The sequence below is a fragment of the Chrysemys picta genome, chromosome 1 (genome assembly GCF_011386835.1).
Source record: "Chrysemys picta bellii isolate R12L10 chromosome 1, ASM1138683v2, whole genome shotgun sequence".
Lineage (NCBI taxonomy): Eukaryota > Metazoa > Chordata > Testudines > Emydidae > Chrysemys > Chrysemys picta.
This window is the reverse complement of record NC_088791.1, coordinates 241,760,861-241,774,813: the sequence shown is the minus strand read 5'-3', so window position 1 is coordinate 241,774,813 and position 13,953 is coordinate 241,760,861. Positions and strand designations below refer to the sequence as shown.

Below are 13,953 nucleotides of genomic sequence, written 5' to 3'. Positions count from 1 at the left end.
TCTTCCCCTTTGGCAAGAAGAACTTTTGTTAAAACTCAGTCTTTTGTTTTCTCTCTGCATAAATAAAATCAGTTATTTGAAGTCTTAGAGTGCTTTTTGTATTTATGAAAGCTATTCTAGAAGGCTTCCCTCTAGCCAGCAGTCTGTTATGCAAAAGACCACTTAGGCACTTTATATGCCAGGCACTAGTGTGAGAAAATATTTAGTAAGGAATATGGTTTTATTTAAGCACTCCAGTGTCTCTCCTGCTGTGTTTGTATAGCTCCCAACGCAGTGAAGTCTCAATCCTGACTGGTGCCTTGGGGGGTGGGGGAACCTACTATACTGTACGTAATTACTGATTACTAACAATCTGAAGGGAAAGAGGAAGAGTTTTCATATCCAAGCAGCAGCATTTTTAGTGCATCCCTTGAAGATAAAACATGTTGAAAGACCTATGAGATCTATTTCATATCTACGGCATTCACTGGATACCAGACGTTCGTTTCCACTATTCATAGACCTCAACCAGCTTCTCAATGCTTTTTCCCCTCACAGACTTAAAAATGTATATCATATGTTCATTATATAAATATATTGTATTTGATTAATTAAATTGTAATTGATTAATACCACAGAGACTATAACACATAAAGAAAAAGGGAACTAGTAAAGTACAATATCATGAAAGAGGTATTAACTCTTTAGCCACAGCTTTCAGAACAGGTTGCTGAGAACATAATTAATCTATCTTCTTATTTTACATAGATCTTTTTGTTAAAAGGGAACTAAAAGGACAGTTATGATGTTGTAGAGATTTCCATTCCCAATTTAAAAAGTGCATGGTATCTTTAGCTTCCTGAACTAAAAGATAAATTAAAAGAGGGGAGTTAGAAATTTCTGTTTCAGAAGCCAAGTGTTCCTAGAAGATTATTCATTATCTATATTCTTTCTTCATAAATGAAATGTGTTATCCCTTGCATTGCTCCTAACCAGTAGTTTCTCTGAGAAGTACTTGATAGAAAGATGCATCACGACACCAGAAAGCTGTTTAGCACAAAACAGCTAAACAGAGATTACTAAAAATTCTGTTTAGCTGTTTCATGCAATGTCTCTCTGGTGTCATGATGTGTTTTTCTAGCAAGTATTTTTTCTTCATACTGTATCATACTTGCATTGTACACTTCTAAACAGTCATATTGCTACATCCATCTCATTACTGTAATGATTTTATTTAAAGTACACAATGTATCGTGACTTTACCTTTGTGAATTATAAAATATAGATGCTTTTCAGGAGCCATTTTCATTATTAACTTACAATCCAAAAGGTTAACTTTTCCTGCATCTCTCCCTTTTATCAGAGGTAGAATAATTTGGTTTGATAAAATTCTTAAGTGGAAAAGCCAAGGAAAAGTATATATTTGGAACCCTGACAATACCTTTTAAGTCAGTGTTTCTCAAACTGGGGTCGCTGCTTGTTACTTCTAGTTGTGTTGAGGAAAACAAAATATAAGTTTATTATACACCTCTACATCGATATAAGTCGGAGTCGCGATCGGCCGGACCTGCGGACGGGGCAGGTAAACAAACTGGCCCAGTCCACCAAGGGCTTTCCCTACACAAGCAGCGACCCCAGTTTGAGAAACACTGTTTTAAGTTGTCCTGGACAGGTCTGGTCCTGGGCTTTCCCAATGAAGGGAAAGGGAATGGTTCTGTTCTGTGAATGAGATGTTCTTTAAACACAACTAGAAGTAACTTTAGAGCAATAGCAGGGAAGTATGCAGGAACAAAATGCAGAGGTAAACAAAATATAAGTTTATTATACACCTCTACATCGATATAACGCTGCCCTCGGGAGCCAAAAAATGTTACCGCATTATAGGTGAAACCGCGTTATATCGAACTTGCTTTGATCCTCCGGAGTGCGCAGCCCCGCCCCCCTGGAGCACTGCTTTACCACGTTATATCCGAATTTGTGTTATATCGGATCGTGTTATATCGGGGTAGAGGTGTATTAAGCATTTTTTGGACACTAAAATTTTATAGCAGGAGAGTCCAACAGTTTTAACATCAGAACAGCCATACTGGACCAATACTGGTCAGACCAGTGGTCCCGACCAAGCTCTGAGGCCCACCTCGCAGGGTCCTAGAGTCTGGGTGTGAAATTGCACTCTATATGATTTTATGAAAGTATGCTGATGAGTGTGAACATAATGTAACTAAAATATGCTTCATGTAAAAGGTCTCTTGTAAGGTATCATTACAAAGTGTGGTCATCCTATTTCTATAAATGTATCACTCTTGTATCTGAAATTAGAAATATGAAATATAACTCTGAGGGCCTATTGTAATTATGCAAAGTGTGGGCCATTAATGGTGGTTTGGAATCTTGATGGCTCCCATTAACCAGAACAATTGACTGTAGATGGCTCTGTTTTACTTGTAAGTACTCCTGTATACCTGTGTGCTGGAAAGTGGGTAATGAAGTCTTATAGTGACATGTGATCAGGGCCAGCTTTAGGCTGATTCCCCCAAATCAGGTCCCATGCCTAAGAGGGACCCGCACCCTAAAGAAGAGCGCTTAACTTAGGTGCCTTTTTAATTTTTACTCACCCGGCGGCGGTCCGGGTTTTCGGCGGCACTTCGGCGGCGGGTCCTTCACTCGCTCTGGGTCTTCGGCAGCATTTCGACGGCGGGTCCTTCAGTGATGCGGAAGACCCGGAGCGAGTGAAGGACCCGCCGTCGAAGTGCCGCCGAAGACCAGGACCACCGCCGGATATTCGAATCAGGCCCCGCACTTCCTAAAGCCGGCCCTGCATGTGATCATGTCATCTGAACTGGAATCCATCTTTAACCTGGTGTTTTTCCATTTAGAAGGAAGGGGGGAACCCAGAGAGGGACAAAGGATTCCTGCCTTATGCAGAAGATATATAAGTGGGTGTAACAGAACAAAAAAGGAGCCATCATGCGAAATCCCCTAGCTACCACCTGAGCTGGAACAAGGGCTGTACCGGGGAAAAGATTTGTGTTCAGACTAGGAAGGCATCGAGTCTGTGAAAGTAACTTATTGAAACATCGCTGAGGGTGAGATTTTATCTGTATTCAGTTTTATTACTGTATTAGGCTTAGATTTGCGTGTTTTATTTTATTTTACTTGGTAATTCACTTTGTTCTGTCTGCTATTACTTGAAACCACTTAAACCCTACTTTCAGTATTTAATAAAATCACTTTTTACTTATTAATTAACCCAGAGTATATATTAATACTTGGGGGGCACAAACAGCTGTGCATATCTTTCTATCAGTGTTATAGAGGGCAAACAATTCATGAGTTTACCTGTATAAGCTTTATTTGGGGTAAAACAGATTTATTTGGGGTTTGGACCCCATTGGGAGTTGGGCATCTGAGTGTTAACGACAGGAACACTTCTCAAGTTGCTTTCAGTTAAGTCTGTAGCTTTGGGGCACGTGGTTCAGACTCTCAGTCTGTGTTGGAGCAGACTGGCGTGTCTGGCTCAACAAGACAGGGTGCTGGAGTCCCAAGCTGGCAGGGAAAGCAGGGGCAGAAGTAGGCTTGGCACATCAGTTGGCAGCCCCAAGGGGGTTTCTGTGATCCAACCCATCACACTGGGATCCAGCCTAAATCTGGAAGTCTACAATGCAATTAAACAGCCTTGCAGCCCAAGCCCTGCGAGCCCGAGTCAGCTGGCAGGGGCCAGCCACAGATGTCTAATTACAGTGTAGACATACCCACACTGTCTGATTCTGTTCTTTACTATAGTTTCAACCATTTTGCCTGGTACTGAAGTTAGGTTTACCAGCCTGTAATTGCCAGGATGACCTCTAGAGCTTTTTTTTCAAAATCAACATTACATTAGCTATCCGCCAGTCATTTGGATGAGAGGCTGATTTAAGCGATAGGTTGCATACCACAGTTTAGTTCTGCAATTTCATATTTGAGTTCCTTCAGAACTCTTGGGTGAACACCATCTGGTCCTGGTGACTTATTACTGTTTAATTTATCATCCATTTGTTCCAATACTTCCTCTATTGACACCTCAATCTGAGACAGTTCCTCAGATTTGTCACCTAAAAAGAATGTCTCACATCTTCAGCAGTGAAAACTGAGGTTCATTTCAACCTAGTGTGGACCATTAGATGCAGTTCAATGTTGAGAAAAAGCAGTCATACTGCCCCGAGAAAGAGCTCAGGGAGGGTTTACAAGTGCAGGGGAACTGTTAGCCAGCACTGTAATCTGAAAAACTGACTATTCGTGAGTGTTTTTTATAATTGTATTTATATCAATCTAAAAATGTAGTCTACTTTTTTTTCCATTTCCGATACAGCTTTACCCATCTCTTTTGCATCTGACCACTTGTTTTAGACCCATCCTGCTCTCAGCCCCCCAACTCTGTCCTTGTTTATACCCAACCAACTGTATTGAAGAATTTGGCTTCAAAGTTCATCCACATACAGATTTTGTACTGGTATAACTTTCAATTAGGCGTGTGGGATATTTTTAAACTAAAATAATTATACTGGTACAACCTGTTGTGTGGATGCAGCTATACCAGTGTAAAGGTGCCTTTATACCAGTATAGCTTATTTCCTTTCACATGGTATGGAAATAAACTATACCAGTATAAGCACTTTCATACCAATATAATTGCATCTAAACAAGGAGAGTTGTATCACTTTAATCGTACCAACACACAATATAATTTTTGTGCATAGACAAGGCTTTAGGTTACAAACTTATAAACAAGCATGTGAGTAACTTTACATGCGGGGGAAATCTCTACTGAGTTCATGAATAAATCCTTGGTGCACAAAGCAATATACCTGCATATTTGCAGAATTTGGACCTCAGACTATCAACTCCTTAAGGCAGGGTATGTGTTTGTCATCGCTGTAAAGTGCCATAGACTGCTTATGTATATGACAATAATACGTAGCTCCTATGCAGAAACATAGAGCACTTGCGTATGGGTTAGAGAAATAAAATAATATTTTTTTAAAAAACACACACATTGGGGATGTCTGCTGATACTGCCAAATAAAATAAAAAGCAGGCTGAGTAAGGTTTGCTTAAGTCCCCAAGAGGACATAAGGGTATCTAATGAGGAAAGTCTGAAGTTCTGTGCTAGATAAGAAGAGTCCCATATTAAAAACACAAATACAGTACCATATCCTAAATTTCTTTATAAATTTAGACAAACCACATGCCAAATGATGGTGTTAAGAAAGCTGCTGGGCTCCATTTATTTATTTATTTGAGACCCTGAGTTGGATTTATCCTGGCTTAATATTAGCGTATAATTGAGTAATATGGCTTTGATCCTCCCATGTGCTCAGTTCTGCTGCAAGATGCTCAAGTACTCTCAATGCCAACTTACTTAACCACTATGCAGGATTGAGCCCTACATTAGTATGATTTTTCAGCTCTTCTGATTAGGAAATTCTTAACTGAACAGTCAATCCCGTTGTTTTTTTAAAATATTAAATCTCTAAGTGACTTTCCAACATTTAAAAAATACCATTAGTAAACGAATTGCATAGCGTTCATCAAATGACATTGCCAGGTCTCTCTCTACTAGCTTGCTTTTGGGTGGGAAGGAAAACACTGAAAATGATCTGAAGCATTTGGCCAAGTGAAATGGCTTGGATATCAGTACAAGTCACCAACGAGCCTCAATAGTGCATTTTTTTATGTTGTGTTACAAATTTTAAAAATAGTTCTGACAAATACTAGTCAACAAGATGCTGAATGCGGGGACTACCGTCACTGCTGGCAGTTTCTTCTGAAGCAATCTTGTGGGAAAAGAGGGAAATAAGTATGATCTGTGCTTTGCGTTGATTAAACAGTTCCTTTCAACTTTGCCCAGAAAGAAGGACGTAGCTTGTGACTTGAAAGTTATTGAACTTGCTAGCATTAAGGGGTTTCTGTTTATATTTTTGAAATTACACTTTTTATTTCCAATTGAGGGATTTTTAATCTACATTATCTTGCAAAATTGTAAACTATGCCAGAGAATGGTCCTCGAGTCACTTCCAAACTTAATTGTTGATAAAACTGTAAAAAAAACATTTAGATGTCCAAAACCTCTTGCAAAAAAAAAAAAAAAAAAAAAAAAGATTAATTCTATTGGGATGCATCAGAGCAGTATAACAAACTTGTAGCTTGTTGTGGATATTGCCCTGAACAGATACCTGATTTAAGATTTCACAGTTAAGTGCGGTGGTTCATTTAAAAAAAATTAACTTAAATACATTTATCCAGCATAAAAGTGTATTGAAAAATATAACATTTAAAACTGTTTTGATATTTCAAAGTAAATCTTGGCTGAAAGTCTTTTAAAGATGCAAACAACTAATTCTTGGATTTTATGCTGGATTAATGAACATCCACCACTTACCTTAATCTGTTGAATAAAAGGCTAAGTTTTACTTTGAATTTTGAAATAGTAAATAAAAGCATGATCAGATCTTACCTTTTTAGTTTATATATGGCAAACCAAATTAATATAATTATTTGAGTTCTCCGCATACATAAGGGGCAGATCAAAAGAATCCCTCTTGAACACTACTCAGAGAGAGAGTGAGAGAATTTAAAGGACTCTCAAAGAATGACCCAGGACACACAGGGATGGCAGGAATGCCAGGAATGCCGGAGCCTTGTACATGTCCGAAGCAACATTTGATGGCACAGGAAAGATTTAGATTCAGGTGCTTAAAAGCAATTAAGAAACAGAACTCAGGCTAAATATTTTGAAGCACTCACAGATCCTATTGATTGCTGGGTCCCCAAACCTCTGAAAATCAGACTACTTGTTTAGATAATTAACTTTAGAAACCCAAATTTGAAAACTTTGTCCTCTCTTTAAACTAATGTAGTAAAACAAACTATAAAACCTAGACTATTTAGCTTACCACGCTTAGGGGAAAATGTACTAGTTGTGAAGATGGGCAAGGAATTTTTGAATATTAAAGCAATGGGGGCGGGGGCAGGGAATGGTTTGCAGGAAAACTCGGAGCCACCTTTGTAGCTGGACCACTTCTTTAGCACCTTAAAAATTAAACTCACACCCTAGAGATCTTTGTTATTCAACAAGAAAAAGCAAGCAATTGTCAGTATAATTCAATTCTAACTGCCAACTAGACAACACAGTTAAGATTTCAGAGTAGCAGCCGTGTTAGTCTGTATCCGCAAAAAGAACAGGAGTACTTGTGGCACCTTAGAGACTAACAAATTTATTAGAGCATAAGCTTTCATGGACTACAGCCCACTTCTTCGGATGCATCCGAAGAAGTGGGCTGTAGTCCACGAAAGCTTATGCTCTAATAAATTTGTTAGTCTCTAAGGTGCCACGAGTACTCCTGTTCTTCTTTTTACAGTTAAGATTAACATTGAGCAAAAGTGATGAAGAGGTGCCATTTTTGGGACCTGGGGAGTACCTTTGGGATACTATTTTAGGCTTTAGCAGCTATAACAGGGCAACTCTTCAACAGATTAATAGACAGCATCTTCACTGAGTACCTTAAAACTGCCCAAGCATTTAAACTCCCTCACATCTGTCAGCAGAGTAAATATGTATGGCCAAATGCCAGGGGAAAGAAATACAACACTGGCTAGATCGTTGTTTGTGACTTAATCTGATGTTTTAAAACTTTTTTATAGATTTTTTCAGATAATTTTAATCTGGCAAGTAGAAAAATACATCTACATCTGTTTAGAAGTCAGGATTTAAAGAAAATCGTGTCTTCAGCAGGGTGATTCTTAGATATGATGTAGATGAGATGTAATCTCCAGCAATTCCGTGCAGGCTGCTACCCCGCAGCCCGAGGAATTAGAAAACATAATCATGTCTGAAAACTACATGCAGGTTTCTCAATTATGGGTCGGAACAAGGCTGAAGAAATTGTAAGTGAAAAATTAATTCTGATCGGAAAATGGCCCACCAGCAGGGAACCCTGCCTCATTTAATTTCTTGCTAACAGTATGTTGCAGAGGGGCAGCGTTGGAAGGTGCCTGACGACCCCCCAAGCAAGACGGATTAGCCTCCCTAATCCTCAAACCAGAAAGGCGGCTCCTGGCCGTTTTAATTCCCCCCTCCGCACTCACCGCAGCACCACGGACCAGGGACAGCGGGGTCCGAGTCGGGCGCGGCGGGCGGGAGGGAGGTCTAGGGAAACGCTACTTACTTTCCGAGGTGCTGGGGGCTGTTCGGCTCCCGCTCCGCCCAGCCTGAGCCCCACGGGGGAAGCGAAAGCCGGCCGCGGCCAGCCTTCAGCGGGCGCCGCGAGGAGGGTCCCCGCCAACTTTGCCGGCCGGTGAGTCTCCGTGTCCCGCTCCGCTCCTTGCGGGCAGGGGGCTCGGCGCTGCCGGCTCGGGAAGCGCGACTCCGCGCCCGCCAGGCCAGCGCTCAAAAAGGGCGAGCGGCTCAGCCCCCGCGCTGCCTAGTCCCGGCGCCTCGCCCCCCGGCCAGGCCCCGCCCGCTCGCTGCCCATTGGGGGGCGGGGTCCCAGCGCTAAGGGCTCTGCAGCCCCCTTCCCGTTCGCGCCTCCCTCCGCCACTCGGCGCGCACCTTCCCTGTAGCTCCTCTGCCCGCCCTGCCCCTGCCCCGGCCCCGGCCGGGCTGTTCCTCCGGCGGCGGGAGCTTTGAAGGGGGAGCGCTGGCCGGATCCAGCGCAGGGCGCCCCACTCGCCTGGCCAGGGGCCCTAGGAGCCTTGCAGAGAAAGCGGCACACGCAGCCCCCCCAAAGGAACCGAGGTAGCAGCTGCTGCTGCTGCTGGAAGAGACGCCGCTGCCAGGGCTCAAGCTGTGGCCGCGGCCTCTGGCACTGACATCCAGCTCGGCTACAGGGAGAGATGACAGACGCGCGCATTTGTGTGCCTGGAGGGGGGCTGCTTATCCTGTTTAGCGTTTGGCTTCTATGTGCACATCCTGGGGGGCTGATCCTCTGGGAGACACTCTCCCGCCCCCGCCGCCCTTTTCTTTATGCAACAGCTTGGGGAGCTCAGCATCTCAGTGCCTGGCTCCTTCCCTTTCCTAAGAGCTAGAGGAGGCTACAGGTTTATGCTTTTGCTAGGGTTGCTAACTCCAGAATTGTCCTGGAGTCCGGAATTAAAGATTCATCTTTAATTAAAAATTATCTTGAGATAAAACGTCCAGGAATACATCCAACCAAAGCTGGCAAACCTACTTGTTGTTGCCCGTGCACATAAAAACCAGCGGGGCAGAAAGAGGACCGGACACTGTTCCTAAAACATTATCTGAAATCACTGGCACTTTCTGTCCCCTGTTGCTCCTTTAATGAGAAGCGTTCCGGCAATTCCTATCCACCCAATTCAGCCGCCAGGGTGAGCTCTGTGTGCCTCTTAGGAAATGATCGAATTGGGAAAAAGACAGTTTTGTCTCTCAAACTCCAGGGTTTTAGTCTCACACCGTTTAAATAATAACAACTTCAAGCCCAGCAAGCAGCCTCCCCCGTTAGGAGAAGACGCTTTGCCAGAGCAGAATACAAGGAATGCGGGAAAATTCGTCTCTGAAGGGAGAAGTAATCAATTGCTAGTTGAAAGGCCATGTTGGAAAACAAAACAGAAGTGAGATCACGAGATTATCCAGCAATCCGAATGACCTGGACTGTGGATAATCCACAATTCAGGCTTTCAGCACAGATCCTCCCAGTATCTGCTGTTCGGCATACCGATGTTCCCACCTGTTCCGTGTGTTTACTTTTGAGCTGTGTTGCTGTGTGGTGTTGTGTCACATGACTTACTGAGTTACACACTGGAGTGAGACAGCTGAGTACAGTGATAATGTGAAGCTGGTTATAGTCAGATCGTTCCTTCAAGAAAGAAAACCCACCTACAGCGACTGAGGAACCCAGCTCCTGAATATTTAATGTGACAGAGTTGCAGAGTAATACAATTTGGTCAAAGTGTGTGTGATAAATGTAGGTCTTTATAGCTAGATGATAAACTGGATTTCCAAAATTTCTTTCTGGTCCCTTATCTCTCTCTAGTAGGATTGCAAAAGTTAACTCTGTGGTCTTGGACTTCATCAATTTAGGGCAGCAGGTGAAGGGGCTTTCCCTCCGGGCTAATAAGTCCCTTCTCCTTCCTTACTTGTTAGGGTGTGAAAGACCCACAGACAAGGGGGGAAACTGAATAATTGTCTACACTGGGGAAACAGTAATATTGACTAGAGGCAAATTAAACTATAACTGGAGCAGGGGAACTGGACCCTAACTACCCGGTGACAGAGTCATTCTCTCACTTCTCCGGGCCAATGACTATCCAAGTTTTTATCCACAGTGGAAGATGTTTCACCAGATGAGACTGAGGGAGACCCACATCAGAATATCCCATACCTCAGTGCTTAGGGCAGAGTCCTGATGATTTGTGAGATAGTCTCCCACTTCTTTCTTCCCCTCTGGTAGGGGGTGGGGGAAATAAATACAAGTTTCCCACATCCCAGGGGAGCGCTCTAACCATTGGCCACAGGTTATAAAATGGGCACCACCCCCACCTCCTCCTGCTGCCCCTGCTGTTTTGTGTGGATTAGAAGTTTACCTGAGGCCTTGGCTACACTGGCGCTGTACAGCGCTGCAACTTGCTGCGCTCAGGGGTGTGAAAATACCCCCTCCCCGAGTGCAGCGCTGTAAAGCGCCAGTGTAATCAGCACCTGCAGCGCTGCAAGCTATTCCCCTCGGAGAGGTGGAGTACTTGCAGTGCTGCGAGAGAGCTCTCGCAGCGCTGGCGGCGCGACTACACTTGCGCTTCACAGCGCAGCGCTGTGAATGCGCGAGTGTAGCCAAGGCCTAAATTATTCTCACAAGAAACACTTTATGTGCTTGAGCCACCTGACTCCTGTAGAGGGGTTCCTAGCATGAATCTCAAACAGAGGAGGCAAGCATGTCCCTACAGCCCAGACTTAGGTACCTCTCTCTGTTAGAGGGATGGGATTTAGCACACACCTATCTGGTCCACATTTCTCATTGGCTAGTTTAGGTGGCTCTCTCCCTAGCAGGCTGTCTTTTGTGAATTCCATTCTAAAGCCCTTCTCTTTCCCCCATCATTATACAGGGATCCCAAGCACATAACTCAGGCCTTGTGAAACCCAGTGTTATTCCCGTGATTTTCTAGGCACTTAAAAATTAATCATTGTGATGCTCAGCATCAGTAAGCCTAAATCCCTTTGTGAATCTTGCCCTCAGAGACTTATTTTGCATGACTTATCTGTTTGCAGATTTATCCACATTTGCCAGGTGCAGCTTTGTCTATTTTTGAACGTTCATGGCTTGGGGTAAAGCAGGCAATTCCAGGCTTAGGGTTATTTTGTGCTGAAGTATATATTGTGCAAAAAAGATCAAAACATACAAAAATACAATATATATTTAAAATTCAAAAACTTATACCATCAATAATTCCGTCTAATAAGGAAAAAAGACTCTGGGGAATGCATCTGTAGACAAATTTCTTATAGAGAAAATTATTCTGGGGCTATATCTTTCTTAACATGACCGCTGCTAGCTCCGTTTCTTCCTGCGCTTCTAACATGAGGCTTTTTAAGATTGTAAGTGGAGGTAAAATCCTGCAGTTGAACATCCTCCTCCTACTCCACCTCAGTTAGGTAGAACAAGATCCTTTATAAAACTGGACTCAGGCAGTTCTCCACTTCCTCTGGCTGATAGATGGCTAGTCTGATGCACCTAACAGGTCAGGAAGAGAGGTTAGTTCAGAGATTCAAGCAGAAACATTGAGATAAGCTTGGTTTTTGTGTTTGTTTTTAAACTGTGTCTAACACAATGGGGCCTTGATCTATGCCTGGCATCCTGATAATACAGACAATAAATAATGTTTTTCTGAAATAGTTTTGAAACAAAGCTTGAGGCAATAAGCTGGGGAAAACCTAACACAGGCCTGCAGTCCTGTAAGCAAAGAGACAATATCCCACTTCCACTAATTGCTGGTTGGAAGTCCCCTTGCAGGAAAGTTAAAAAGAACTGGACAGCCCCTACAAGTTTTCAGGTGTTCAAGGCCCCCTTTCCATGTGAGTCTGACTGGATCCACTATGTGGAGGGCAACCCAAAATGAGGAAAAAAATTGAATGGCCATTTTTTCAATGTAAGTCATAAGGAATATGCCTCCACCCCCCTCAACTTGGTGCATCAGTGTGCAAGTAGATACAGAGTTACCAAACTGACATATACTAATGCCCTTTCATGTGCATGAAATTGATCTTTTGCAGGCATTAAAGAAACCTTATTGTCAGATGAAACCAGGTCAGTTTCCTGTGCTAAACTTTGAAAATTCAGTCCTAAATATCAAGTTTCCAAACCGCAGGAAAGATAGGAGTAAGTTTTCAAAGCAGGGTACACCTGCAAATAACACTGGTCTACAAATTTTGAGAAGTCATCTGCTTCAGAGATAAAATGTGTTATTTATTATGTATCTTGATGTGCTGAATTCAAATATGACAATTAAAACAACTGATTGGCTACTGTTTCTAAGATATTTAAGTTTTTACATTTTATGTCTATGTATATTGTGTAGATAGTAGAGTTTTAATCATAAATTATAAACCTAGGTCTTTTCATGTGTTTATGGTTGCTTTACATGATAATATTTCACCTGTCCTGTTTATGTAACACTTTAAAAATCAGCAGAAGGGTTATATAAATAAAATTTATTATGAAACAAAAGGCAAAAAACTATTATGTACGTAGTTTATTCCTATTCAGTGTCTACTCGGCGCTTCTTGGCTTGTCTCTTGTATTCATTAAATGGAGCATCTCTTGTCACTGTCCAGCAATAGTCTGCAAGCATTGATGGGCTCCATTTGCCCTGATAGTGTTTCTCCATTGTTGCAATGTCCTGGTGAAATCGCTCGCCATGCTCGTCGCTCACTGCTCCACAGTTCGGTGGAAAAAAATCTAGATGAGAGTGCAAAAAATGTATCTTTAGTGACATGTTGCAACCAAGGCTTTTGTATGCCTTGAGCAGGTTTTCCATCAACACCCTGTAGTTGTCTGCCTTGTTGTTTCTGAGAAAATTTATTGCCACTAACTGGAAGGCTTTCCATGCCGTCTTTTCCTTGCCACGCAGTGCATGGTCAAATGCATCATCTCGAAGAAGTTCACAAATCTGAGGACCAACAAAGACACCTTCCTTTATCTTAGCTTCTCTTAACCTTGGAAATTTTCCACGGAGGTACTTGAAAGCTGCTTGTGTTTTGTCAATGGCCTTGACAAAGTTCTTCATCAGGTCCAGCTTGATGTGTAAGGGTGGTAACAAAATCTTCCTTGATTCAACAAGTGGTGGATGCTGAACACTTTTCCTCCCAGGCTCCAATGACTGTCGGAGTGGCCAATCTTTCTTGATGTAGTGGGAATCTCTTGCACGACTATCCCATTCGCAGAGAAAACAGCAGTACTTTGTGCATCCAGTCTGCAGACCAAGCAAGAGAGCAACAACCTTCAAATCGCCACAAAGCTGCCACTGATGTTGGTCATAGATTATGCACCTCAAAAGTTGTTTCATGTTGTCATAGGTTTCCTTCATATGGACTGCATGACCAACTGGAATTGATGGTAAATCCCTGACAAGGTCATTCAGTTCACCTTGTGTTATGAGGTGTGGTTCAGAGGAGGAGGATGGGAGAAAATGTGGGTCCTGTGACACTGATGGTTCAGGACCAGAAGTTTCATCCTCTTCCTCGTCTGACTGAAGTGAGAATGATTCTGGTGCATCAGGAACCAGCAGTCCTTCTCCGTGGGATACTGGGCGTATAGCTGATGGAATGTTTGGATAATGCACAGTACACTTTTTCTTCTTTGACACACCTTTCCCAACTGGAGGCACCATGCAGAAGTAACAATTGCTGGTAGGATCTGTTGGCTCTCTCCAAATCATTGGCACTGCAAAAGGCATAGATTTCCTTTTCCTGTTCAACCACTGGCGAAGATC

General features: G+C 42.7%; 1 protein-coding gene across 1 annotated transcript in view; it reads right to left on the bottom strand.

The window, feature by feature from the left end:
* The window catches only part of LOC101950447 (vertebrate ancient opsin-like), a 135,430-nt gene extending 122,737 nt beyond the window's left edge, over positions 1-12,693 (bottom strand). Inside the window, exon 1 of the mRNA XM_005306967.4 lies at positions 8,184-12,693. The gene's annotated coding sequence lies outside the window, so the exon portion shown is untranslated. The remainder of the gene's footprint in view (positions 1-8,183) is intronic.
* Between the last annotated feature and the right edge of the window lie 1,260 nt (positions 12,694-13,953).